The sequence below is a fragment of the Papio anubis genome, chromosome 12 (genome assembly GCF_008728515.1).
Source record: "Papio anubis isolate 15944 chromosome 12, Panubis1.0, whole genome shotgun sequence".
NCBI lineage: Eukaryota > Metazoa > Chordata > Mammalia > Primates > Cercopithecidae > Papio > Papio anubis.
Window position 1 is genome coordinate 3,557,806 of NC_044987.1, and position 25,836 is coordinate 3,583,641.

At 42.6% G+C, this 25,836-nt stretch overlaps 1 protein-coding gene across 2 annotated transcripts in view; it reads right to left on the minus strand.

Moving 5' to 3' along the window:
• NTM (neurotrimin) overlaps positions 1–25,836 on the minus strand; it is a 1,410,016-nt gene that overhangs the window by 1,088,617 nt on the left and 295,563 nt on the right. For both annotated transcript variants that reach the window (XM_017949126.3, XM_017949125.3), the window contains exons 3-4: positions 18,656–18,784; positions 3,292–3,415 (exon numbers count right to left, since the gene is read on the minus strand). The gene's annotated coding sequence lies outside the window, so the exon portion shown is untranslated. The remainder of the gene's footprint in view (positions 1–3,291; positions 3,416–18,655; positions 18,785–25,836) is intronic.

The following is a 25,836-nucleotide window of genomic DNA, read 5'->3' on the forward strand; positions in this document are numbered from 1 at the left end:
TACAGTGCCAGTTTAGCCAACTATAAGATCCCACTGTCAATTATCTTACTTACTGGAGCATTATACACACAGTCTTTATTGTCCATTCTGGCCCTTGATCATATTGTCATTTACTATTTTCTAAAAGTTTCATGGATGTAAGACTTGCTTGCCAACCTACATTGAAAATTCCTGGAAGGTTGGACAAGATAATATATTCTGCAGTATTCCCCAGAGGACCTAGTATCTTACAGGGCTGGGCAGATGCATTTCACACAGGTTTTAAGCACTTGTGAATATGCCAGGGCATAGTATTCAGCACTATGGAAAATTTTTTAAAAAATCAAGTAAAATATTGCCCTTGCCATCCACAGTCTTATAACTTAGTGGACATGTCATTAAAAATTGACTGATGGAACTGTAGTTTCAACAAATCCTGTTTTTGAGAATTCATGAAGGACTGGATAAGGTTTCCAAAGACAAGAAACAAATAAATGCAATGTATGTGTTAAAAAGGCAGGAAGGCGACTTGGAAAGTTAGAGATTGATAACAAAACCTAATTTTCCTATGAGAAAGCTCTCAGGGCAAATCAAAAGAGAATCAATTGGGAGACAGAAGAACCGCAGAGTGCTGGGAAATACCAATGTGGCTTTGAAAGAAGCACATTGTGTCTGACCCATCCGGGTTACTCCTACCTCAAAGAAAAAGATGATTCTTGTAGAAGTGATGACACAATAAACATATTAGAGCTCAAGTACAGGAAGGCTGTTGATTCTGCCTATGTGACATCCTCATAAATAAGCTAACAAAATATAGCCTAGGAGACTGCCCTAGAAGGTGGGTGCACTCAGATGACTGTGATAACCAGCCAGCTGTTGGCCCAAGAAGCCAAGAAAGAGGCACTGGGGAGGAATGTGTCCTGAGTCCTGAAGTATGTACAACTTCCATTGATGACATGGGTGACAGGAGCGAGGATGGGCTTATTAAGTCATGGGTGGCACTGGAAATGGAATGCAGGCAGCTTCCTGTTGAACTGGCCTGGAATTCTCTATGGCTCAGGCAGGTCATTAAAGAAATAGTTGAAAATGGGAACAGGTTAAATTATAATAAAGAAAGCATGTAGGGAAAATTGAACTTCTGATCCTTCTCTTTCTCTCTTGATTTTACTCCTGGGAGCCAAGGGCAAAGGAAGCCTTCACTTGAAGCCAGGGGCTTGGATATGCAAGGGTTGCCTGGCTTTCGATTGGGAGTTGCTGTACTGGGACCTTGGTTTTCTCATCTGTGCAATGGGGTAACAGTTAACCTGCTGCACAACCATCACCATGTGTGGATTAGCTCATTATTGATCATTCGAGACCCTAAAAATGCCAAGTGTTGCATAAATGCTAAGTATTATTATGCTTCACGTAAAGGGCAAAGATTTTGACTTGGAAAGAAAATGGGAGGAAAAATTACAGAAGATAGAACAAGAACACACAGGAGAGAAGCTATTAGCCAGTTTAGGGAGTACAACTGCAAGGGCTTGCGCATCATAAAACATCTGTGGTCATTTCCACTCACCTCTAGTTGCCGTGAGGGAGAAAGCAGTCTGTTGTCTTTAAGCAAAGAATAAGGAAAAGCAATAAAGTGAGCATTTGCCCTTGACAAGGTCAAGGAAATCTCTCAAATGTCATACAATTTAGGATGTTCTAAATGAAGAAATTACTTAATCTACCTTGAGGACTGTAGCCATTACATAAACCAACGTAAACAAGCCTCCAAAATCCAGCAACGAAGGATGCTTTGGTTCCATAGCAGACAGCTTGAAATTGACAAGTTTCCTAGGCTGCCCTTGAAACTCAATTTTCTGACACTCAGTTCATCCCAAATTAATGGAGACCCCTGTTCAACACCCAAAGCTGCCCTTTTGCGTTGCCCTCAAGAGCCCTTCCTGGGGTATAAAGAAGGCCATAAAGACAAATTCTAAATGTTGTAATATGATGGGGTGACGTCAATTAAATAAAATGCATTGATCTCAGTTAGAGGAGGGGAAGGGGCACTATAAATAAGTATTCCCCCGTTGGTCAGCTGAGCTACAAAAGGGTCAAAGGGATTAGGGGTGGAAGTTGCTTCGCAAGCCAATGCCATATCCAAAATAGAAACAATTTTCCCCATTTTTTTCCTCCCTAGTACCAACCACCTGCTATCTGAGGCATCCCTCTAATAAATTAAAAGAGCCTTGTCAAGTAGCTCATTCTATTATTAACTAGACATGTGTCTCTCCCGGGCTTCCTGGCAGATCAAGAAGACTGTCTGCTTTCTCCACAGGGTCCAAGGGCCACTTAGCTGAGCTCAGCAGCCTTCATGAAAGAAGGACAAGGAAGATAATGGCCTTAATTTGGCCAAGTAGCCCAGAAGAGGTCCAGTGCTAAACTGTGTGATCACAGTCAGCGTCCTTTTGGTGCTGTCCCTCCCAGGCCACTCAAGGAAGCTGGTGCTGGCTGTGGGTCTGGGCAGTAGGTGAGTGAAAGTGATACAATTTGGGCCTGAAATATCCTATCTGAAGACCCATTGGACTTTTTACCTGACTACATAGCTCTGGAGACCTAATAGAGAATTAATGTTCTGTCCTTGCAACCCAGTTGTCACAGGATAATGCAGAACAAATTAGCACATGCCCAGGCTACAAGGAAATCAGGACAGACAAAAACGAGACAGGCAGGATTCTAGACTACATTTTTGAAATGTGACCTCTCCTAAGACAGTTTGATGGGTCATTTCTGGGCACTTTGGTTTCGAAATAAATGTATATCTTTTTTTTTCTTTTTTCTTTTTTTTTTTTTTTTTTTTTTAGGCGGAGTCTCGCTCTGTAACCCAGGCTGGAGTGCAGTGGCATGATCTCGGCTCACTGCAAGCTCTGCCTCCCGGGTTCACACCACTCTCCTGCCTCAGCCTCCCAAGTAGCTGGGACTACAGGTGCCCACCACTGCGCCCAGCTAATTTTTTTTGTATTTTTAGGAGAGAAAGGATTTCACCGTGATCTTGATCTCCTGACCTATTGATCTACCCACCTCAGCCTCCCAGAGTGCTGAGATTACAGGTGTGAGCCACCATGCCCGGCCCAATAAATGCATATCTTCTTATGTCATGTTGGTAGGAAGAGAAAGAGGAAAGAAACAGTCAAGATGTCAGGAATCAGAAATGAATGCAGATGGGAACGTTACTCATATTAACTCAGTGACACTTGGGAGGCCCAACCACTTGAGCTCCATCTAGTCAGCTAAAGGAGCAGAAAATAACAAATAAAGAAAGAAAATAACTTTAATACTTACATGTCTGAGAACACTGCTCTCCCCCACTAAACTGGGAGCATCTCCAAGGTAGTGGCCATTGAAAAAAATCTTTTCTGAAGCTTCTAGCACAGCATCTTACACATAGTAGGTCTTCCACAGATGCCTGGGAATGAGCAAATGGTTAAATGTAGATTCCAAAATGCCCAGAAATTCAGCATAATAACCTAACAGTTTTTGAAAAAATAGAGGAAATCATGTTCTCATTTCATAAGTGCAACTTAAGCAAACCTACTAATAAACGTAACCTATGTTAGGGCCTTGGAGCCCTCTCCTTTAGAAGTCAATTTCCACAGGCCCCCCAGTCAGGGAGGGCACAGTGTGGAGCTGACAATAGCTGCTCCCGTCTCCTCCCTACTCATGTCTACTACTCAGGAAATCAAAGATCTGTGCAGCTGCTTAGGCCACCCTGAGCATAATTCATGTTGGTTTAGGATTTAGGCTTATAGGATTAGACTGATGATCATAAACCTTGCCCATTATAAAATTCTAAAATCATTATTAATCTTAAAATGAGTATAAAACCTTGGGCAAAACCAATAACAAATGCCTGCCAACTCTAAGACCAAGACGAAGTCTAAATCCTGTCTAATTTGGAGAGCTCAGGCTGGAGCGGATTATGGAGAGAGGCTGAGGATGCTCCCTCCCTGGAGAGGATGAGGATGAGGAGGACAGCATCACTACTCTGTCCAAAGCCAGGGACCAGTAAGGATCCTCCAGGCAGCTCTCTAGTCTGCAGCCTGAACAGAGGGCTGGGGGAACTACTGTGGAATCGATACTACCAGGCTGAGGAATGCCCAAGGAAAAAAGGAGCTGGGATCAAGGACAGAACCCAGGGAGGCGAGGGCTCTGTGACCTTGCTTAGTTACGGGCCTTGCAATGGCTGCTTGCTTTTCAGAGAGTGAAAGGTGAGAAATGGAAGAAAGTCATGCATTGGCATTCCAAGGATGGGGAATATAATCAAATATGAAAGTTGTTTCTGACAAGATGGAATGTGAATTTGCCCATGCAGACAAACAATCCACTGCTGGCACACAGAGCAGGATGCAGAAATGAAGGGGAGGAGAGGCCAGTCTCAACTAGGGGTGTTTGATTTACAACTGAAGTTCAAAGTGATGATAATACCATGTTTTTACTTTTTAAATGGTTTTATCCTGTTTTTCCAGCCCATAAGGAATGCACCTTGGTGTCAACAAAACCCCTTTGTCTTTGTAAGTTATTTTGAAGCAAAATATCAGTAAATTACTTCCCAAACCACCACACAACTAGATCACGCTGAGAAAATGGGCTCTGCAAGAATGCAGTAAATTGTTTCTGTCACAGAAGAAAATACAACCAGTAGAAATCGTTATGGATGAGTCATTATGAGAAGGGGCCAAAAAAATTAACCTTCATCCGTTTTCTTTGTCTTTGTGCATGTAAGAGAGGCGGGGGTGTATATGTATGTGTTTATTTGAATTCACCAGCCACATTTAGGACCGGAGCTAGGAAGGATTTTAGAGATAAGTCCGGCCAGCCCCTTTGCTGACAAGGGTGGAGGAGGGAGAGGAAGAGAAAGAGCTAACTCTAGAAATGATATTGCTGAGAAGATACTTAGTATGATTGAAGGACAAGTGGCTCTGTGATTAAAGGAAGAGAGAGAAGAAAACTTTTATTCTAAAACATTTATTGACATTTATGAAGTAGCACCAAGCACAGAACTAAATGCTTTCATATGCTTGAGCTCTTCTAATTCTATTTCTTCTGAGGGCAGTCCTATTGGGTAGGACCTCCGTTTTATAGATGAAGACATTGAAGTTTAAAAAGGTTGGATGACTTGTCTGAAGCCCCACAGCCATGAAGTGACTGGGGCTGGGATTCACATCATTATGGTCTGATTTCAAGCCCATGTCTGTTAGCCCATTTTCATACGACTCTGAAGAAATACCTGAGACTGGGTAATTTATAAAGTTGTTTAATGGACTCACAGTTCCACATGGCTAGGGAGGCCTCATAATCATGGTGGAAGATGAAAGAGGAACAAAGGCACGTTTTACATGGCGGCAGGCAAGAGAGCATGTGCAGGGAAACTGCCCTTTATTAAACCATCAGATCCCATGAGACTTATTCACTATCACAACAACAGCATGGGAAAAACCTGCCCCTCATGATTCTATCACCTCCCACCAGGTCCCTCCCGCAACACATGAGGATTATAGGAGCTACAATTCAAGATGAGATTTGGGTGGGGACACAGTCAAGCCATGTTACCATGCCTTCAAGCATGACACTATTCCTTTTCGGGTGAGCAATGTGCTGTGTGAAGCCTACCGTGAGCAAAAGCCAGCACCAGGCAGGATGGCTGGAGAATGAGAGTGTGAGCTGAGGTGTACATCTATGAGATTCAGAGGAAGTGACTGGCATTCCCCAGATTTGTACATGGACTTTCAGAATTTTCCAGTGAATCCTTACTCTGCATGCAGCTCTCTCAACCCCTTCAGCCACTGGGAGCCCCAGCATAGGGACTTTGTAAAGTTTCCTGGGGCATTCTGAATTCACTTCACTAGGCTCCAGCCTCTCCTCTCTGCCAATACAAAATCCATTGCTGGTCACTTGGTAATGATTCCTCATGTCCCCTCTATGCAAACAATGATAGAGAAAAATGCTCCATTAAAGTGTTAAACATCCCCTAATGTGTGGTAATTGATTTCACGTGTGGAATCAGGGACAGGCCAACACTGTGAGACAGTGGATTTGACACAGGCACTGTCTGATTTGATGAACACAGCAGTAAGGTGCTGGTTTCTGTGCAAGTGTTTGTTAATCATCTGGTAGACCTGGCCAAAAGGCCTGCTTCCATGTAGCAGTGCCCTAGGTGGACAAGATAGGACACAGAGGGCCACCCTCCTCCCTGTCAGTAATTATTTCATTTCAGTAACTATATCAGTTTACAAGCCACATGAATTTGAGGGCTGTGTCCTGCTCCATGGATCTGCAGCATGAAGCCACCTCTGAAGTCAGCCAGGCTGGGGAGACACTCTGAGGCAGATGGAGACCCACACAAGTTGCCCAGGGAGAGTCAGAGAGGAACGGAGGTTGTGGAAAGCAGCAAGTGGGGAGATGAGGACTGCACAGCAAAAACCATGTTCACTGCTCACCTACAGCGGTGCATCTGGAAGCCAATGTGTAAATCTGTCTAAAAGCCAGAGGCAACAAGAGGCATATGTACGCATGTTGCTGTATAGCTGACAAGGAGCTTCCACAGACATGACTCAGTTTGCATCTCCTCATCAATCTTGCAAGGCTGGTATTTTTGCCAACACAGAGAAAGAACCAGATTACTAATTCTCAAATGGGGTTGCATAGTTACCTGGGAATCTTTAAAAGAGAAACCGACACTCAAGACTCCTCCATCCCACCCTCAACCCAGATTCCTATGTTTAAATTATCCCAAGTGATTCAAACATATGCCAGGTTGAGAGCCACTGAATTAGACAAACGTGTGCAGATGGATTGATTGAAGACAAATGTATTCCAAATGGAGAAGGGCATAAAATTTAAATAAATAAATTTAAGATATAGGAGAAGAAGGACTAGAAACACAAAAACCTTTCAATCTGGCTTGGTCTGAGAGAAAAGGCTGAGGGATATGGATAAAGCCATGGGGCCAGTGCAAGGTGATCACATTCTGTGCTCCTAGTAGCAGATGCTTCTCAGGTGACGTGCAAGTACCCAGAGTCAAGCATCCCCAATCCATATGATTTGGAGAAGAGAGGAGACAGGCACCTCCTCAGATGGAAGCTGTGCTCAGACCAAAGTCAAAACACGAGCACAAAAGAGGCCTGAGGAAAAGACTGTTCTCTGTCCTTGCTTTATACTCCACAGACTGACTTGAAACAATTTTTAGAAGTGTCCTTAACTCCTGGGGGACTCATTTAGCAATACACCGCTTCCTCTAATGAACTATGAATTGTGCTGATATTCTCATCTCCAGGCAATGAAGATACTCTCTGCAGCTCCTAGGTTTCAACAGGAACTTGGACAACTCCTACAGATTTGATGCATGAGCAGTACAATAATAATCATGATGATTATAATAATAGCTGCTATTTATCGAGCACCTACTCGGTGCCATGACTTTGTGCTGTGCTTTAGATGGGTTCTCTCCTCTTTCCTCTTTACCTTTTTTCTTTTATTTTTTATTTTTTGAGACGGAGTCTCACTCTGTCACCAACCTGGAGTGCAGTGGTGCAATCTCGTCTCACTGAAACCTCTGCCTCCCAGGTTCAAGCAATTCCCCTGCGTCAGCCTCCCAAGTAGCTGGGACTGCAGGTGTGCACCACCATGCCCGGCTAATTTTTTTTATTTTAGTAGGGATAGGGTTTCACCATGTTGGCCAGGATGGTCTCGATCTCCTGATCTTGTGATCCATCTGCCTTGGCCTCCCAAAGTGTTGGGATTACAGGCATGAGCCACTGTGCCCAGACTCTCTTTCCCTTTTCTTATACACCGCCTTAGACGGTAGAGACCATGAACTTCCCCTTTTGCAAATGAGAAACCTGAGCCTCAGAGAGGGAAGTATGGTACTCAATGTCACAAGTCTGGCAGGTCCAGATGGGATCTAGACACACCTGGCTCCAAGCCCTGGGTGCTTACGGGTGCAGATGTGCAGCAGGAGCTGTTGCAGCTTTGCTACTTACCACCTGGAAAAGGAAATAATTAATAATGCTGGTTACCCTTTCCTGAGCACTTCTTTAAGCCTGGCACTGTGTTCAGCCATTTACATATATTATTTTATTTAATGCTCACAAAACTCAGAGAGGCAAGTGTTTTATCCTTAATTTACTCTTGAATCATTTGAGCCTCAAAGATGATGTAAGCATGCTGGCAAGGAGCAAAGGCATCCCGTGGACCTTTGCCTACAAGCTGCTGTTCCTCACCTCAGCCCCGGTGCATACAGGTACATTCAGATGTTGTTGCTTTGGTATTCACAGGACTATCTCTCATCAGCATCACTTCACCCACCAGTGAAGGAGTGAATTTGGTATTCACAGGACTATCTCTCATCAGCATCACTTCACCCACCAGTGAAGGAGTGAATTCTGTCTGTTAGCTGGGGAAGGAAAAGTACACTTGCCCTATCCAAAGTCAGATAAATCTTCGGTTCTGGAGGACAGAAGAAGCCCCTCATTCTAAAGGTCCTCCCAGTCAAGACCATTCAGGGACCACCATTCCTTTGGCATCAGCCCATGGCCTGAGGAGTGCCTAACCTGGATAGCAGTCTGCATCAGAGTGGACTGGTTAAGAGCAGGGCTTTGACAGTAATGTATTCTGTGGATCAAGTTCTGGCTGTGTTGCATGAATTGCATGAGTCATGTTCCCCCCGAGCCTCAGTTTTCTCATCTGTAAACTAGTGATTAGAAAGGCAACTTCTCAGGGTTGCTGAAAGATTATAAGAAATAATGTATGCAAACACATAAAATGCTTAGCCTAGTGCTTGATTGCTTGATTAATGGAAGCTATTATTACTCTTAATGACTAAGGGCACCGGGGCTGAGACAGTTTTCCGGCTGCCTCCAAGCAGAAGGAGAAATGGCATGCTCCCCCAAGCTGATCGCACATTTCACCCCCATTTCCAGGTGTGGGGAAAGCTCCATCACACCGCTCCCATCAATAACAGTTGATTTCAATCCCAAGAGAGAGCCCAACTGCACGTGGACTTGCAGTTGGAAGGATGCTGAGGCACAAAAGTAAGCATGGAGGGAACCAAGGACGTGTGGCCCTCCAATGTGTGGTAGAGCCTCGAGTTCAGCAGACCCCTGCACATACCAGCATGTGTGGCCCAGGCAAACCGGCCTGCAGGAGGCCAGCGACCCTGTGCCCTGTCTCAAGGATCCGATGTGTGCCCAGGATCCCTGTGGAGGCAAAGATCCTGCCACTCTCTCCATCCACCAGCACACCACTCCCACGTGCATGCACACACATGCACACATGTGCACAGGCACATGCATACACACACAGGCCTACCCCCCCCCAACACACACACAGCAGTCAACATGCCCTGCAGAGAGACCTCACTGGTCAGGCACTGGAGCCTCCTTGGGGGCGGGGTGTCCTGTGAGGCACTTGCAGCCCCTCCATGGCTATAGAAACTCACTTTCCCCTCAGCCCTCTTTCTGCCAGTCACCTTCTGTCAAGGAGTGATTACGCTCCTTTCTGTCAGGAACACTGAGTGATTGTGGCAAGAAAATTGCCTTCAGCGATAGGGATTTAAGAAACGCTTTTCCTGAAAATAGTGCTCAAATTAATTAACTTGGAGGAAAAGGTTGCTTTTTTTTTTTTTTTTTTTGGTCTGGATTTAATTTATTTTTTCCCAAAGAGTTTTTTGTTGTGTGATGAATAGTGAGGAGGGTTTACCTCCTTGGACATACAGCTGGAGTCAGGGAGGCATTGCAGGCCCCCATCCTGTGGACACCAGAGGCCTGCTCCTCGGAGCCGAGCGGGCAGGGAAGTGGGAGGGACCGGCCGGAAGCAGGATGCGTTTGCAGGAGGTAGTGGGTGTCCACAGTAAGAATGTAAGATAACAGTGGCAGTGGAAAGCACACGGGGCAGGCACACAGCTGCCTGGGTGCTGGCACCGTCCCTGACACTAACTGGAAATGTTCACTCGGCTTCTCTACAACAGGGATGTGATTCTGATTGCAGCTGCCAGTCAGGCTGGTTGCTGGGAGGACCAGATGAGGCACACCTGGGGTTATATTTTGTGCTCAGTTCTGTGATTCCTTCATGGACCCTGACAGGAGAGTGGTTCAAGGCCACGGGGCAGAGGGCGGAGGGCAAAGAACAAGGGCTTTCTGAAATCAAGGCCAGTACCAGTGTCACAAGCGGCATGATCTTGGCTCAGTAATCTGATCTCTCTCAGCTTTTATGCCCTCGTTGTAAGATGGGGGTAAAAAATAAACACATCAGCATCATTGTGAAAAGCAATGAATCAACTAAAAGACTCAACCTAAAATTGATTGATAAATAGTAATTCCTTCCTCCATCCTAGTCCTATGCAATACACTAATAGGCACTCAAAAAATGTATGTGTATAATATATTTTGAATGGACAAAAGTGATTAAATATTATGCATGCATTAATTAATAATGACTTTTTTTGCATGCACACTTTGATCTCCGTCAGATCAGAGTGAAAACCATTAAAATATCACATAAAGGAACTCCCAGTGTCTGTGGAACTTCGAGATCACCTCTGTGACTCACTCAGCTTTCTGACAGCTGCCTTTTCTAGGCCTTGTCTTCCACTTATATTCAAGAAATACAAAGATATTTCTTCTTCACCTTGACCAGCATTTCTTACCTGGAGTACATGGATGGGCTTTCTAGGGTCCACAATCCATACCTGCATTTGATTCATCGAGTACTCTTGGGCATTAAATCCATAGCTTTCACTGGGACAGGGATGGGCACAGCTGTGACCACACACACGCGCGCACACACACACACACATTCCCCAGTCCTGATGCCCCCACCTGGCAGCTGCACACTCCTGAGGACTGAAGAGCTGTGCTCCCGCAGCCTCTGCCTCTCAGGAGCCTGCGGATGCTTCAGAGCATCTCACCAGCCTGGCTCCAGGCTGGGTGTGCACAGTTTGCAGGTGAAACAAAAGGAAGGAAATTATCTTGCCCTGAGACATGCAACAAGAACATTCCACTCATCTTTGACTACTAACCCATAATTGAGAGGAAGGCAAGAAGCAGATCTCATGCAATCAGGGTGACTGCTGAGGAGTTTTAAAGCAATCAAAAGGACGCTCCCAGTGGGAACCACTGGGGCTCAGGTCCACCTCAGGGATGCAGCCCTGAGATCCCTGCTCCGAGATCCCAGCTGTGGTCAGAAGAATGGCAGGCGCGCAAACACCATTTCTGATCAAAGGCAAGAGGGAGGCATGCATGATGCCTTTCCTACTTTCAAAGAATTTTAAAAGAAAGGCCATGCTGTGAAATGGGTTTCGCATCATTTTCATATAGACTGTAGGACATCTTTGGGTTGGACACAGCCCAGGACCTGCATTCAGATACTCTTACTATTACTACTACCATTAATAATATAAGTATTACCTTATTTTCCTGATTAGTTTCTGTGTTTATACAGTAGTCAAACACCAAAGGCAGGAGGCCTAGGGAAGTGAATGCAGAAGTGGGTACCCAAGCACATTGTGACATGGATAAATTAGCCCCGTTTCAAAACTTGGAGGAGTAATTAAAGACAGATGGAGAACTGCTGATACGGACCTCGGCTTCTATTTCCTCGCCTCCCACTCAGTGCCTAGCGCAGAACTTTACATACAGCGAGCACTCAATACTTGTGAAATATCAGGGAGTAGTCACGATTTTTTTCCTCACCTTCATCTCAAGAATAATGATGGCTTTTATTCATTTCAACTTGGCTTCTCAGAGTGCAGTCTGTGAACCTTTGCTTCAGAATCACCTGGGGACCTTGTTTAATATGCAGCTTCCTGGCTCCTTTCTCAGATATCCTGAGCCAGGCCCTTTAGAGGTGAGGCCTGGGAAAATGCAGTCTAGTAAGCCCACCAAGTGTGCCTTATGTTCTTTGAAGTTTGAGAAATCCTGACTTAGATAAATGAATGTTTGTTCAGTAGTAGCTTTAAGTCCTTTTCAGAAGCACTTAGTAAATTTTCTAAACCATGTATTGAGGCATCTTTAAAATCACGTTCTACAAAGCCTTTCTTCTGACTGATTCAGAATTAAGTATAGGAAGGTTTAAGCAATAAAGTGTGGGGGTAAATTTTTCTCATACTTCCTGTTACTTCATTAAGACTGTCGGCCTGCATATCAGACAGAATGATCCAAGAATGTTCTGAGCTCCTAACTCATCTTCCTAGCTGACCGAATAGGCACCTGTGGCCAGGGGAAATCTGCTGGCCTCTCTCACTGGGTTTCCCCTGGTTTGTGACATTACAGATGGACTGTGGTGGTCACTGCTATTATCTTGATAAAACATATTATGGGGCCGGCACAGTGGCTCACACCTGTAATTCCAACACTTTGGGAGGCTGAGGCGGGTGGATCACTTGAGGTCAGAAGTTTGAGACCAGCTTGGCCAACCAACCCCGTCTCTACTTAAAAAATACAAAAATTAGCCAGGTGTGGTGGCACACACCTGTAGTCCCAGCTACTTGGGAGGCTGAGGCAGGATAATCCCTTGAACCTGGGAGGCAGAGGTGTGAGCCGATATCACACCATTGCACCTGGGTGACAGAGGGCGACTCCATCTCAAAAAACAAAACATATGATGGGAGGTATCAGATGAGACGAAGAAACAGAAGGAGATGAAATTAGTGAAAATGAGAGAAGAGAAAAAGAGAAGAGAGGAGAGGAGGGAAGGGGGGGAGAGGGGAGAGGAGGAACGAGAAGAGAGGAGAGTTGATTATCTAGTTGGAATAAACCCCCATTGCCTTGAAAGTATTCTGCATAAGCAAGGCCTTTAATGGAGTGAGGATTGAAGGACTGGCCCAGAGGAACAAAAGGAAGGAATAAAGAAAAGTGACAAATCGAAGAAAAGAGCAAAGAGAAATAAGGATTGGCAAGAGCAAAAAGAACGTGAAGTACAAAGACTCCAAAGGAGTGAGGGTTTTTTTTTTTTAACTTTGCAAACACTCCATTTTACTACACTTAATTAATCATAACACAGGAACATAAATGTTTAAAGGGTGAAATAAAATGTACAGAAATATAGTCATACTCAACAAAAATGAGAACACATAAATTTAACATAAGGTTGTCATCCCTGCAGTCTCCAAGCTCACGGGAGTCAGCATCTCCACTTCAATTCCTCCAGCCACAAGCAAGTTCATAGTAATGAAGCTCTTTCTTCATTCTGGCTGAAATCAGTGAGTGAAATGCAGGAGGAAAGAGAAAAAAATGTTCCAGAGAGAGAGGAAAAGGGCAGAGAAAAAGAGCAAGTATGACAGCGACAGAAATAACTTTATTCTCTCATGCTGGTGCCCTTCAGGCCAGGAAGTCCTCTGACGTGTCTAACTCAAATATCTCCTGCAATTCCAGCCAGTTTCATGATTTCCTGGGTCCATCCAATAAAAACTGTGACAATTTACTGATTCAAAATACTGCAACATAAAAGAACAAAAATTTAAATAGAGTTCGACAGACCTTCTTTCTGAAATCTTGGATCTGCATGAAAGCAGAGTAGAGGCAGAGAATACACCAGGAACGAGACAAATCTCTCCCCCTTTTCAACCATAAAAACCATCTGGATTTCCTGTCTCCTGGCCCCAAAGCCTTCTGCTATCAATATCTGGACATTTTGATCACGCTGCTTGAATCAACAGTGATTCAGGCCTATGTGGGGGGTGAAACTAATATAGTCCTCTGTTGGGGGAACTGAGGAATCATCACGTGACATCCTCAAGCTGACTTTATTCTCAGGCTTGACCTTCTGATGGTCTGTCTTGGTTCTGGTAACTGAGGTTTTGGGAAGCCGAAGTGCACCATTCTCTCAAATCTGAACTCTGCCCATGTCTCAGCTTCCACGTTGGGGGCCTTTTCATGCCAGGCAGGTTGCTGTTGCTGTCCCAGAATGACCAACCAGATGGACTTCCAGGACCTGTTTACATTTCCTTAGTGCATAGTTTCCTCCCCTGCCTGCTCTTGTACACACACGCTCCCTTTCACTGGACTTGTATAATGAGCAATTCTTCCTCTATGAAGCCCCGGGAGCTTATCAATCTCCAAATCCCACTTCTGTAGAGGCCCCCGAAGCTTGTTCGACTGGCCCCTACAGACACCCTTCTTCGCCTGCTTTGGGGACTGCATTTCAGTGGGCTGAGTCCTCCTTGGTTGACCAAAGCACACTGGGAAGGTTATAGCTGGTCTGTTGTGCCTTCAATGGACGGCAAAGGAAAATGGCTTAGATTCATGGTGGGCCTGTGGTTTGGCTACGGCTGCTTCAACCTTCCCTTGTATCCAAATCTGTGCGGTTTGTCCACCTTGGAAGTTTGTGTTTATCTCTGGGACAAACCAAACTAACTCCTGCCTTTTCCAAAGTTCTCAAATCCTTACAAGGCCATGGAGTGTTAGAAATGGATAAGGATATAAATTTCAGTGTCACATATCTGAGCTATATACTGACTCCTGTGGAACCTTGGCCAACAAACTTCATTCTCAGCTCTCTGTAACATGTGGCTAGAGTCTCACAGGAATGGGGTAAAGGTTCAGAATGATTGCGTGACATTCTTATCATAGTGTCTAGCACGGAGATACTGCGGAGGAAAAGCTGATGAATAGTTTCTGCCTTTCTGAAGTCCCCAGGGTTCCATAATTGTTCTTTGGAAGTTTTGTCATTGTTATAGAGGCAAACCTCAGAGAATGCCAAGGTAGGGAGACCTTCTCCCTTGTCAGGAATTCCACCCCCGCCCCCACCCAGTCTACAGTGCTGGCTCCCCATGTCCTTTGATCCTGGGAAGCCACTCCTATGGCCCAGTGGGTGAGGACATCATTCTTGTATCAGCAAAAGCCTCATCATACCTCGCAACTCCCAGTCCCCATGCCTTCTGCTTCTTTACTCCAAGACTATGGGAGAGCATAGAAAATACGATTTTATGAATGCTTGGAATTCAGACCCAGTATGTGACCTAAAGCATTTAGCGCCCTTTTATGCCATTCCTGAGAACTCCGATTATTGTAACCACATCTATTATAATTGATAACCCAAAAACTAATAGAAATACACTGTGTCTTCACCCAGAGAAGCTTGGAGGACCCCACGTGCAACCTAAGGCTACTTGCCCTATGTGGGAGAACACATTTTCCTTGACAAATGTCTGGCTGTAATTTGCTTTTCAATAGGTAGTAGATGCTCTCGGGCCTTGTAACTGGGCCACAGTAATCTGTGAGGGGTCACGATTTATATCTGAGAGGGTATGGTCACCACCACCTCTAACCACCAGTGCATGTCCAGCAGCCCCTGAAGGGGCTGTGGGACTCCTGAGCCACCTGCTGTGTGTCCATAATTATGGTGTTGACTGATAGATTTCAACAAATAAATCCAATTCTGAAAGATTCTAAAAGCCACATTCAAGTGAATGAGCAGAGTACGTGAATCAATTAATTGTGTCTATTTTGGTCACTTGAAGGAAAGGGACAATATTTCATCAACAGCCTTTAGGGTAGGGATGACAGGCACTAACATCTGGAATCTGAGATCACCCTGATATCTTGGAGAATGTGGAGGCTCAAACAATGAGCCACGTCCTGGTCAGCTGTTTCAAAATGGCCCCAATCCTTTCCCTTTCTTTATCCATTGCCCTTTTAAGTGGAGCCCACGTCTCCACTCCTAGAATCCAGTCTGGTCCTGCAGTAAGAATGACCGCACCCCAGTTCCAAGCCCAGGCCTCGAGAGGCCTTGCATTTCTCTGTGTGCTCTCTTGGAACCCTGTAACTGTCATAAGAACAAGGCCAAGCTTGTCTGCTGGAGAATAGAAGACCACAGGGACTAGGGCCAGACCATTCATGAGAGGCCATCCTAGACCAGCTCCTCCCAGACAGCCAACAGCTGACTCCAGAAACATGAGATTCCAGCCCAGAAGAGTTGCCAGTGAGCTAAATGAATGTCCATTGTTTGATGTCACAGGGCTTTGTGTGTGTTTGTCTGCTTTTCTTACACAGTATTATTGTAGCAATACATAACAGATAAAAAAGGTAGCACCACATTATATCCCAATGAATCCAGCCATAACTACTGATCATGACCTTAAGATGTTTTTTCTCTTTTATAAGTTGCTCTTCCCACGTGTAGCTGATTGGGTCCAAGGCTACTGATTCCCTAACTATCTGTGGTCAAGGACCAGCTTTTTATTTACATATTCTTTTGTCCTATTTCTGTTTTGTTTTTACTTCTTATTTGAAATAATTATGGATTTATAAGAAATTGCAAAAAAATCAAATAATACAGGGAGGGCCAAGAATTTTTTTCTTTTTCCCCAATCCATTGTGGATCAAATATTTTTGTAAAATCAAAAAAGAAAGAGAGAAAAAGAAAGAAATAAAAGGAAGGAAGGAAGGAAGGAAAGAAAGAAAGAAAGAAAGAAAGAAAGAAGAAAAGAAAAGAAGGAAAGAAAGACAGACATACAGAAAGAGAAATAAGTTACCGGGAAGATGAAACAAAATCTTAAAAGATGTGTAAAGTATTAGTCCAAATTCTTTATGATTAGATTAAAAGGAATAGACATAAAGTTACACACATTTTTATGAAAATTTCTAAATGCTTATTTTGGGTTTGTACATGTAGCTCATGTTTTGTGGCTTGGTCCCAATCCACAGACCACTTCTAAGTAGTATTACTTTCAACTTTTCTGGAGATGAGAAATGGAAACTAAGCTTAAGTACAGTGGGAATAATTTTGGTCTCAAATGAACCTAAGGTCTTTCACAGAGGATATTTTTACAATATATTTTACCCTAAGTGCTATAAAAGAGTGCTTTTGTGGTTATCTAACCCTGGATGATGGGAAGAAAAAACACAAAATACATTTCAGCCTTTATACAGGAATTTTCCTTACTGATTTTCTTTCTTCTCTTCATCACTAAAACAAACAACAAAAACAAAACACAAACACTGGCCAAGCGCCGTGGCTCACGCCTGTAATTCCAGCACTTTGGGAGGCTGAGGTTGGCAGATCACTTAAGCTCAGCAGTTCGAGACCAGCCTGGGCAACATGGTGAGACCCCATCTCTATAAAAAATAAAAAAATTAGCCAGGCATGATGTGTGCACCTATAGTCCCAGCTACTTGGGAGGCTGAAGTGGGAGGATCACTTGAGCTTGGGAGGTTGAGGCTGCAGTGAACCTTGATGGCACCACTGAATTCCAGCCTGGGTGACAGAGCAAGACCCTGTCTCAAAAAAAAAAAAAAAATACAAAAAATACAAAAAACACAATGCAAGGCCATGCCAGCGTTGAGGTTCAGATATTCAATATGCTTGCCTCTAAACAATGTAAATCAAAATGAATGTATTACTAGCTAATATGCCCCTACGCCCCTTATGAAAGTTTTAGAGTTTTTCATTTTTTTGGTTTAAATTTCCATTGAGAGGTAGACCCTAATGTCCTGCCTTCTGCCTTTCCTGGATCTTGGGGAAGTAAGCTCCCAGAGAAAAGTCCTCCGCTTCCAAGATGATTCAATGTAGAGATGAAGTAGAAACCTCGTTTTGTTCTAAAAGGCAGGAGAGGGAGAGGAACTTTAAAAGATCTGGCTGCAGACCAGGCTGCTGAGGTTGGTACAATATCCCAACTCATTAAGATGATACTCTGATATCCATGACTGCTCCCTCTGACAATTCCCCCCAGCATGGGAAAGACAGCCCACAGCCCACACATGAGAGGCATCATCCACATCATGCATCAGGTCCCTCCTCAGGGAGAGCCTGTCAAGGAGTGGGCACAACGACAGTGGCGGAAGTGACGGCAGGTTACTTGTGTCATTTTTCTCTTTTCCTCTTCGTCCACTTACCTAATATATGGCCACCATTCCCTAAGTGTTACAGAAGAGTATTTAATTTGGTGGGACCATGCAAAGGGATAAGAGGAGGGCAGAGATCACTTGCAAATCATGGAAAGCTCACCCCATTTCCACCCCTGTGCACCGTTTTTCTGCATCTGTTCCTAGCTCTTTCCAATCCCTTCTCCAGGAAAAGGCAAATCTGATCACAGCACTGTTACGTTTCCAAAGCATTTGAAGTCTTCCCGTTGATCTTAGAACAAACCTTCAAGGTCATAGTATGGTTTCTATGGTCCAGCATGGCTGAGCCCCTAAGAACATGTCATCTTCAGGCCATCTCAAGTGCCTCACTCACTTGGGCACCTTCATATTGGTCTTTTCTCCCTCAGACTTAACAAGCTCCTTCCCACATCTGGATCTCCACCCCATCCTCAATCACACTCCTTTTCTCCTAACTTCCCATGTTTCATTTCTCAGCCTTCAACTCCCAAAGTAAATAAACCCCCGACATCAGTTCTAAGCTCTTTTGCCCCCATCCCACCACAGACACTATCGCAACCGTACAACTGTAGGCATATCATTTTGTGTGTGATTTCTGTTTAGTTTTTTTTGTTGTTGTTAACCATGCTCTCTAGCTTGTACACACCTTGCTGTTATCTTGGCTTCTCTACTTGACAACTCTAGCCTTACACTTTTGATAAAACCAGTGATGCATTGGTTGTCAATATAGTGACCACCTGCAAAACTTCTGAAATATCCTCTGTAGAGAAGCCCCAGTATGGCTGTGTACCCATTGTATATGCCCTTTTAGAGAGAGCCCCCTAAAGTACCTTGTTTGTCAAAAAAGAGACCTTCCAAAATGACTCAGTTGCCTTGCTCTTTCCTTCACCATCAGGACGATGAGCGCCAACTCTATGTCGAGACATTCCCCAGTCCTAGTTGCTTCCAACATGGAGGAACTAAAAGACAAAGTTGAACAGATATTTATTCTCTCAGCTACAACTTGAGTGGCTGCTCAATATTTAAGTCAAAGGAGAATCCCTACCGTCACGCATCAAACTTCAATTACTAGGTTTCATTTAGAATACCTGCTTATCCACACTAAGCCCTCACCCACAAACACACCTCCTTTGTCCCTCATAGTTGAAGTCCGTTCAGAATATATACCATAAATGTATTTAAAATAGTGTTCATGTGGAAAGAAATGAGTATAATTTTGAATTCATACTTGCTATTGTCATTTTGAGTTTTTAGTAAAAATTATTTTTTCAATAATTTTTAATATTAATTGTTAATGTGATATTAATATTATCACATGTGATAAAACTGGCCAGTATTCAGCACAATGTTTTGGTCAATGTATTTTAGTGAACATTAATTTTCCATTTAAAAAATTCAGATTACAACTACTATTTCTGTAGAGTCTCATGATGTTAAACACTATTGAACCTGCAGTAGCATCAATCCATGAAACAGGTCAGACATCACCAAACCTACCAGGATTCTTTCAGTTATGATACATCTGTTAGTTAGAGGCTTAAACAGTTAGCCATTTTGTCATAGAAGAATATATTAAGAAACTGCATGTAAATATAAACAGGGATTCTCTTGTGACATCTCCTTTTTGGAGGGCTGAGAAGGCTGCTGCTTCCTGCCATGATGGGGTAACAAAAATTGGGCTTAACTGACCATAATAAACAATCAGAAAACTAAACAAAATGTATGAATTAACTGTTTTCAGACATTAAATAACAAAAACAAAAAATAATAATTGCTGAAAGAAGATAAAATTTCTGGAGGAAATTTCTAAACTGCATTCAGGAAGGGTAACCCTAACAATATGTAATAGCCTTCATGAGTCAAGGACAGAATCAAGAGAGAACAGAAGAGTTCAAGAAACCTTTGACTACAGAATGTTGTAGGACGGAGTTCCAGAAAGGAGGAAACTAGCCTGGCAATCCTAAAATATTAACTTGGTGTTTACAAAAAAGTTTGCCAACCCTTGCCCTAGAAATGAAAACCACAGTTTATAAAGTAATAGTTTTACTGGATGAAAGTAACAACAGATTAGACACTGTGGAAGAAAAGATCAGTAAACACGAAGACAATAATAGAATCTATGTAAAATAAAGCATCCAGAGAAAAAAGACTGCAAATAAAATAAACAGAGCCACAGTGATCTGGGGACAATATTTAGTGGTCTAATGTACATGTAACGGGAGTAGTAGAAAGAAAGGGAAAAGAGAATAAAGGATAAAATTATTTTAAAAATATAATGGCTCAAGTTTTTAAAAATTTTATAAAAACTATAAACTCAGAAATGAAATAAGGTCAATTAATTCCACACAGAACAAACACAAAGAAAACCTCACCGAGGCGTACTGTAATCAAATTGCTTAAAACTGGCGCTAAAGACAAAATATTAAACAAACATTAAACACTGCTGGAGGAAAAAGAAGTCACTTTATGTAATAAGAACTAGAGCAGGGAACTATGCAAGCTTTAAATCAATAGAATAACATCTTTAAAGTACTAAAAAGAGAAAAGAAGCTACATTCAGTTAAAACAGTCCCTAAAAATGAAGACAAAATAAAATCTTTCGCAGACAAACAAAAACTGAAAGAATTCATTACCAATAAATCATTTCTATATGAAATATTGAAACAAGTTGTTTGGGCAGAAGGAAAACAATGACAGATGAAAATGTAGACTTACACACACACAAAAGAGCACTTAAAGAGGTCAATATTTTCTTTTTTCTTTTTAATTTCTTTATCAGATAAATGAATGTTCAAAGCAAAAAGAAACCAACGTATAATGGGATTTTATAATATACGTAGAAGTAAAATGTATGATCACAACAGCACAAAGAACAGGAGGGGGAATGTAAGGACATTCATTTCATTTTTTACATTACACAAGAAATAATATTATTTCAAGGCAGTCTATGATAACTTAAGTGCATATCATAAACCCTAGAACAACCATTAAAAGAAAAGTAAACAAGATATATAGCTAATAAGCCAACTGTGGATATAAATGGAATAATAGAAAATTTATCTTTTATCCAAATAGTAGCAGAAAATGATGAAATAAATCTAAAGAACACGTGAAACAAATACAAAACAAGTAGCAGGATGATAGGCTTCAAACCAATTATGTCAATAATTATATTAAATGTAAATGGTCTAAATGCATAAAGAAAAAGGCAAATATTATCAGACTGAATACACAAGCAATACCAAACTACATGATGTCCACTAGAAATCTTTTAATATCAAAAAATAGATGTGCTTTAAAAACATGTCATGCAAAAATTAACCATAAGGAAGCTGGAGATGCTGTATTAATATGAAACAAAGTAGAACAAAAGGTATTACCATGAATAAAGAATGGCATTTCAAAATAAAGGGCTACAGAATTATACATTTTCAATTCCGGCACAATTAAAATGAATTTTCTTATGGTATTTCTATTATCAAGCATCCCAGCTGATTAAAGTTAAGCCCTGTTTCAGCTACTTTGGACTTGAATTTTTAAAAACTAGAAAGTAGATTACATACTCCTTTCCTGTTCCAATCCTACTTTCCAGTATATACAACTTTGTTTGTCACTCTTTATCTAATTCCTTTTATTTATCTAAAGTTCTCTTCAGTCCTTCTCTTTTATTCTTCAGTTGCTATCTTGATCCAAGCAGACTGATATCTTAATTTGAGTTCTGTTTTGTCTTACGTTACTTCTACCTGTGGCAGAGTCTGCAAATTGTCCACCAATATCATTTTATCCTTCTTCCTTTAATAGCAGAACTCCTGTCTTTAATCTGGGAATATTGGTATCCAGTGGAAGGCTAACTTTCGAGCCTTGCCTGGCTGTGTGGCCATGTGACAAAGCTCTGTCATTTCCTGGTTGTGCTTTAAAAGGAATCTGTATGTGAGCTTCATGCTTCTGTCCATCTTCCCACTGGCTGAGAAACACTTGTGATAAAGTGGCTGAGATTCCTTTTTTTGTTTAAGCTCTATATTACTGGGTGGCTCTCTTTGTAATAGCAGCTTAGAATAAATCCTAACTAATACTGTATAGTACCTCTTTAATTTTCTTTGCCCAAGAAAGCTGATAAATTTGCATAGTAACTCAAATTTCTCCTGCAATCCCTGTATTATCCCTATTTAAAGAAAACAATGAGAAATTGCTGTTACTTTTTAAACTGGGAACAAGGACTCTGAGAAAAGAATCCAGCCCCTACTTTTACTCTTGCTAACTTTATCCATGATAGAGTCAACTTATTTCTTTAAAACACATGCAGGTGATTGTTAGTCTCTAAAGAAGTGAAGACCCCCTAGAGAAAGCTGTTAATGTGACTTCTCAGTAAAAGAAAACAATAGGCACATATAGATTCCAGTGTCAATTTGTTAGGCTCAGGATGAGCCCCCTCATCCTTCTCAACCTCTCCAGGCTGCCTCATGAAAGGGGAAGGGTGTGCCTGTTCTCCACACTACACAGGCTTTCCTAAGCCTGGCCCCACACCTAGCTGCTTCTGGGCTGCAGATTTTCTTTCCTCCCAGCTTCAGCTGCTCCTGTTTTCCTGTTTCTAACACTCTCCTTTTGTCCTCAGGAGTCATTATGGAGACATAACTAACCATCAGTCTCTGTATATAATCAGGATTAGAATAATTAAGGTAATATGAAGGGTTGGAAATTTGGAACACTCAGCAAAGCTGAATTGGATTCCTACTATCAAGTTATTTGAATCCTTTCAAACAGCCAGTGGGATAGCCTGTAGAGCCTCCCAGCCCCTGCCTAACCTCTGGAAAAATCTCGTCGCAAAACAAACACTACTGCAGATTAAAACCAAGATTCTCAGGAGGGAACCGCTTAGCATCAACATGTTGCCTTGCTTACGTTAGGCCATCTCTGCTCTGGTGCCGGGATGGAGAATAATTGCCAGGATTGTGTGGAGGCCCCATCATTTTGCTTTCTCTGAAGCAGCTTTATCAGGAACGAGCCCCAGGGTGGCATTACTTAATCAATAGCAGAGATACAGAGAGAGAAAGAGAGTTCACAATAAACTGATTGCTGCATCTGGTTTCCTATGAGCAGTTACAAGACCAGTGAAAGTCCTCTAATCTCATCAAGCAACCAGACAGATTGATTTTGAGTTCATTAATAGCTGCTGGGGTGAAGGAGAGAGAAAGGAAAAAGAGGAAATGAATGCATCATTGGGATCTACACCCTTAATGCAGATCAAGAAGCTCTTTCAAAAACCATTCCTGGCTAGGAGAGAGCACTGAGCAAGGATCTGGTGCCCGGCCTGGAACCACAATTAACACCCAAGGCCTGGCCTGGAACCACAATTAACACCCAAGGCGACAATTAACACCAAGGACCAACGAGTAACATCTTCCAACCAGGAAACCACATGTTTTCAATTCATCTGCAAAGCACCCAAAATACAAGTGAAAAGAAAACTCCTGTGTTATTTATGCAGATATTTTGTTTACATGATATCAAATAGCTTTCATCCAAATATTTGGCACCATTTACATTTATAGAAGTGCTTTAGCAAACTCAGAGCTACCGATCAGCCTTACCCACCAAAGGGAAAAAGAAAACAAACTGAGACTATGCCTAAAAAGAACATGAAATAACAATAAGTCAATTTGATTTTGGATGTAGGTGCTTCTAACTCAGCTAATTCAGAATTGGTAGAGGGCAGGCATATCTAGACTACATTGTCCCTCCAAGCTCTTTTTATTCCCTTCTCTGATAACCAACATGCTAATGTTGGGAAGAGCTAGCGACCCATCAAAAAGTGGATATTTTTGATACAGGTGTCTTGTTGCTTTATAGAACAGGTATATTCCTTGAAGGCTGTATACAAATTGATTCAATAGTAAAATACACAGAAGTGGCCAGTTTTACTTAGAGGAATTACAATCCTTTTATGAATAGATAACTGTCTCCTAATATATCAAGTTTTTAATACTAAATTTTAAAATACTGTGCTTTCTTGCAGCAGTCACAACTGTTTCCTGTCAGTGTGAAGTTCAGTCAAAGGCAAGCAAGGTGCTTTCACACAGGCCGTTAAGACTTTTACAGCAACATTTTAGCAGTGACATTTCTCTGTGCTTTTTCTTTCTCAGTAGTCCATGGTAACTTATGAGACTCCTTTATGAGCTACACAAATATTTATTGACTATCTATTATGGGCTCAGCATTGAACTATTATTGGTGATATAATAGACACTCGTGTGGGCATGGTTTTTCACCTGCAATGACACAAGGCCGCTAATGAGTGTTGTGAAATGTGTTAGCTTCAAAAGGTATGGGCTGTTACAACTTGGATGAGTAGGGTCTGCCCTGGGAAGGAGAGGTAAGTTATTCCAGCAGAACCAACAGTTGAGTACAACCTGAGGGGAAAGAGCAAGGTGTGTTTGAGGAGCTCAAAGGTGTATGGTAAGCGTTTAGGGAGAAAGGCAGAGAGCAACTGGATTTGTGGCCACGAAATGTGCAGGGGGACAGCAGCTGCAGCACTCACAGGGAATGTGGATTGATGTAGATACTCCAGAGAGGACGAGGAAGGCCCAGAAGACTTGTTCACAAAAGTCGTAACAGATGAGGTGAGAAGATATATATATATATATATGTATGTATGTATGTATGTATATGTATGTGTATGTGTGTGTGTGTGTGTGTGTGTGTATATATATATTTTTTTGAGACAGAGTCTCGCTCTGTCACCCAGGCTGGAGTGCAGAGGCGCAATCTCGGCTCACTGCAAACTCTGCCTCCGGGTTCACGCCATTCTCCTGCCTCAGCCTCCCAAGTTGCTGGCACTACAGGTGCCTGCCACCACGCCCAGCTAATTTTTTGTATTTTTAGTAGAGATGGGGTTTCACCGTGTTAGCCGGGATGGTCTCGATCTCCTGACCTCGTGATCCGCCCACCTCGGCCTCCCAAAGTGCTGGCATTACAGGCATGAGCCACCGCGCCCGGCCCAGAAGAGACCATTTTGATGGTAGACTGGAGAACCCATTGTGGGTGGAGCATGGAAAAGAAGGTTAAGATACCTGATGGAAGACGCTGCAGCCGCTGGGGAGATGCACAGTGATGAACCTGTGTGCAGTTGGCTCACATCTTTTGTGGGTCACCCCACCCACCTTGTGCTTCCTACTGCTCAGAGCCCAGTCGGGCTTCCCCAGTCCTGACCCAGCTTGGTGAATGAGCCGGGTCATCAGATCCTCCCTTTCTCCCATTTGCGAGGCTCTGTTAGGAAGGCAGTGATGTTGCTGGGCCATTAAAGGGGTAAAGACAGTAACAACAACCGTGAAACTAAACCAGGTACGTTCTAAATCTTCTGTGAAGTAGACACAATTTTTCCTTGTAGAGAGGAAAGTTTTAGATAAATAGCAAAGAATCAGTAAATAATTCAGCCTATGACCTTGATGCTTATTGATTCCTGCAGCTGTTTATCTTTCTCTAGGCTACACAGGAAAGAAAAAGCCCTCCAAAAAAAAAAACAAAAACAAAAACAAAACCAATTACCACTTAATTATAAAATTGCCTGGCTCGGAGAGCCTTCTGGTTACCTTCTGAACACTACGCGGAGGTAAGTTAATCTCTGTAAACCACCCAGCCTGACCAAAGCTTCTGTTTAAAAATTTTAAAGACAAGCTTTGTTATTCTCTGGTGTGGATGAAAACATAAAAGAAAGAAACATCCAGATATTCTTCTCATTTTCAGACACGTTGTATATTCAGCCATTCAAATGACTTGAAAGGCTGCTTATTTCTCACCTATGTGATTTGAATACAGGTTGATTCTAGCCACAGGGGAACCAGATACATTAAACATTTGGGGTGCATATGTGAGATGCAGTAAGCCCTTGATCCATGTCTGGGGATAGTAACAGTGATAGTTAGATAGATAGTTAGAGGGAAGTTAGTTAGATAGTTACATAGAGGATAGTTACATAGACAGATAGATAGATAGAGGGAAATGGTAATAATTGCTG